The sequence below is a fragment of the Solanum tuberosum genome, unplaced genomic scaffold (genome assembly GCF_000226075.1).
Source record: "Solanum tuberosum cultivar DM 1-3 516 R44 unplaced genomic scaffold, SolTub_3.0 scf00026, whole genome shotgun sequence".
In the NCBI taxonomy this organism is placed as follows: Eukaryota; Viridiplantae; Streptophyta; class Magnoliopsida; order Solanales; family Solanaceae; genus Solanum; species Solanum tuberosum.
In genome coordinates, this window is record NW_006238952.1 from 1856961 (window position 1) to 1860775 (window position 3815).

The 3815-nt window shown below is 23.7% G+C and overlaps 1 long non-coding RNA gene across 1 annotated transcript; it reads left to right on the forward strand.

The window, feature by feature from the left end:
- Window positions 1–1250: 1250 nt before the first annotated feature.
- Window positions 1251–2235, forward strand: LOC107059562 (uncharacterized). Its single transcript, XR_001472748.1, has 2 exons — window positions 1251–1524; window positions 1902–2235. It is a non-coding gene; the product is annotated as an uncharacterized lncRNA (long non-coding RNA).
- Window positions 2236–3815: the final 1580 nt, after the last annotated feature.

The window sequence follows — 3815 nt, forward strand, 5'->3', positions numbered from 1 at the left end:
ACCCCAAATATAATGATGCGAACATTCGATCGTTGGCTAGTTTTCCTTACCAATATGATGGTACTATTACCATTCTTCTATTACTACAATCACTTGTCGAATTCTTCTGATTCAACTAGTATATTATTTGTAGTCGTTATATTTTATCTTTATTATTTGAAACATGTCTTTTTCATTATTGTATTTCATTTTCAAATCTACTTTGTATTATTTTACTTGAGCTAAAGGTCGTTTGGAAACAACTTCTTTATTTTCACCTCCTAAAACCCATTAGCAAAATTACGCGTAACCCTTTCACATAAATAAAAATATCAAAATTAATACAAATAAGATTTGATATGTTATTTTTTCTAAAATAAAATTTATATATTTAAAAAATATATAAAAAAATAACTAAGTTATCATAAATAATGACTCAAAATTTTATTTTTAAAAATGTGAAAATTATTTAAAAAAGAAAAATGATTTAGTCCTAGATATCGTAACTCTTTCACATAAATAAAAATATCAAAATTAATACAAATAAGATTTGATATGTTATTTTTTCTAAAATAAAATTTATATATTTAAAAAATATATAAAAAAATAACTAAGTTATCATTAATAATGACTCAAAATATTATTTTTAAAAATGTGAAAATTATTTTAAAAAGAAAAATGATTTAGTCCTAGAAATCGTAACACTTTCACATAAATAAAAATATCAAAATTAATACAAATAAGATTTGATATGTTATTTTTTCTAAAATAAAATTTATATATTTAAAAAATATATAAAAAAATAACTAAGTTATCATAAATAATGACTCAAAATTTTATTTTTAAAAATGTGAAAATTATTTAAAAAAGAAAAATGATTTAGTCCTAGATATCGTAACTCTTTCACATAAATAAAAATATCAAAATTAATACAAATAAGATTATATATAGCCTTAAAATAAGAGTTCAATCCAATTTAATAGATTTAACTCATATTCCTTACATATGTATTTTTGTAAAAATTCAAGTTTCATTATTAAAACTTGAAATCGGACATTCTAGAATCAAGAATTTATAAAATTAAAATTTTAAATTCACCTTTAAAAATAATATTTTTAAAAAATACCATGGTCAATTTCCTGTGTGTGAATGTGATTACAAATATATCCTATAGATGATAGAGTAATAAAGAAAAAACATAAATTAGTCCCAATCCCCAATGTTACTCCATCTCCTATACCACTATATATACAACCCCTCTCCTTCATCATTTCTCACTTCTCTCATTCTTTAGCTCTCTATAAAAGTAAAATTTAGTGTTTTACTTTCAACAAGTTAGGTTATAATTTTTTTTTAATTCCTCTTTGAAATATATATATATATATATATATAGATCCAAATCTCTTGTGGGTTTTTAACTTGATGTTTTATGATAGGTTTTAGGACAAGATTAGGGTTTTTGTACATGTTGACTTGATATATTTTGTGTTATTATTAGTTGTTATGGGAGTGGAGCTCCTTGAAGTCCAACAGAAGATCTAACAGGTTAGATTGAGCTGCTGACCTATGGATTCCTCAGCCCTATCTATTTATGATTTAACATATAGATAGCTTTGTGGGTTTGCATATGTCAGGAGCTTTATTTTACCTTTTGTTTGATCATTTTTTGGATTGAAGGGAGCTCTACATTCGTATCTCCTTGCTAGATTTGTACATTTTTTTCTTCTATGTTATTAAATCTAGTCATATGGTACTTATTTTTATTAGATCTAGTATTAGATTTAATATTCAAGGTATGTAGATCTTATTTCCTATTTCTAGCTACTGTTTAAATGTATATATTATTTTGGTTAAATTTTGAAATGTTGTTTACTTTTTAATATTTTTTGAGGGTCTGTTTAGATCTGATTTTCCTATTTCAGGCTTCTGAAGAAATGTTGGATTTGGATTTGAAGTCTTTCAGCGCAGCTTTATCGTTTGTCTAGATTTGAGTTGTGGAAGAAAATATTTTAGAAACTGAATTTTTACAGTTGTGTAAATTGGGAAATACTTGTTTGTTTTTACTTTGTGTACATATTAGTTTTTTTGAATAAAATAAAGTGAAATCCTTAATATTTTAATCTTTCATTAGGTTTAGTCTAGGCTATTGATAGCTACTTTCTCGATTCTTGATCTTTGTGCAAATTAAAGCTATGTTGCATTAATTAATATTGGGACAGATGTGTGGAAAATGCAGTGTAGGTTCTTTATTTTGAATCTTATCTTGGGAAGATATTTTTATTTTGAAATCTGACTAAGTAGATCATTGGTCCTAACTTCAACTTAAGCTTAAGATAGTTTTTACGGTATAATACAAAGAATAAAGTTGATAATTATTTGTTATTTTATTTATATGTATCAAGTTGTGTTAATATTATTTTACTGCCAGCAGTTTTTAATAAATTCAATGTGTGTTGTAAATGTTTTTTTTTTTTTTTTACTTTTAACTAATCATTTTGACTATTAGAAATCGTTGCAGGTTCTTTTTAGAATGATTAGAGATGGAAGTAAGTATTAACATTAATTTTGTTTTGCAGTAATCATCCTCTTAATATGCTATTGGCAATGTATCGGGATTTCTCCAATATTTTTTAAAGTTAAAAACAATTACTTGTTGAAAATATACACTGTTTATATAAAAAAAATTAATTCGTAATCATTTTTTAGTTATTCATTATAATTAGACTAGTAAAAAATATATATATATATTTTTTTAACTAATGCATTTGCTGGGCTCAAGGTAGCTTGCAACAAGAGCTAATATTTATGCTAATACCTAGCTTTATAAAATAATCAACGCCGATAAGGAAAACGGATTATTAATTAGTTCATAAATGATCAAAGCCGATAAGAAAAATTGATTTATTAGATCAAAATACTATTATATAATTTATTACTAACAAACAAATGTTGTTTAACATTCATTTTTATTTTATATCATTATAACTTATCTTGAAATTCTCCTACAAGATTCGCACCAAATAATTTAAACCAAAGACAAATTATATATCAAACACTTGTCTATCAAACACCAAATACTATTCTCTCCATTTCATATTAATTGTCTCTTCATTTCATATTAATTGAATTTTTGAGATATTTCACTCCTTAAAAAAAGTAAACATTTTTATCCTTATTAATTATTATCAAATTTATTTAAGTCAGCACATTGAAAATCCAAATGAAGGGTAAAATTGAAATAACATTTTAAAAGTAGTCTTGAAAATTGAACAATTAAATTAATTTGAAAAATAATAAAAGTCTCAAAAATTTTAATTAATATAGAATAAAGGGAGTATTAACAATTGCTTTCTCCGTTCACAATTTGATAGTATTTTATAAATTTATCACTATTTACTTTTCACTTTTAACATATAAAAATGAAATAATTAAATTTTCCTATTTTATCCTCAACATTAATAATATATTTTCCAAATCATTGGTTAACTTGAAACTATACATATTGTAAAATATTAATCGATAACTTTTAATAATCATACAAAATTTCAAAGTGAGCAGTAAAATCGAACAGAGTGCTATATGCCGTATTATCACAAACAAGATAACCCTCGCTTCATTTTTCAGTTCATTCTTTCTTTTTTTTTTTAGAAAAATTACAGAAATACTACCTTTTAGTTTACTTATTATCATTATCCCCTATAAGTTTTATAAATTTACAAAATTCCTCATTTTCGCGCATTAGATTAGTGTATCTCGCGCATCAGATTAATATATTAGCGCTTATATTATTGTATCTCGCGCATCAGATTAGTGTATCATGTATAAAATGTAATGTA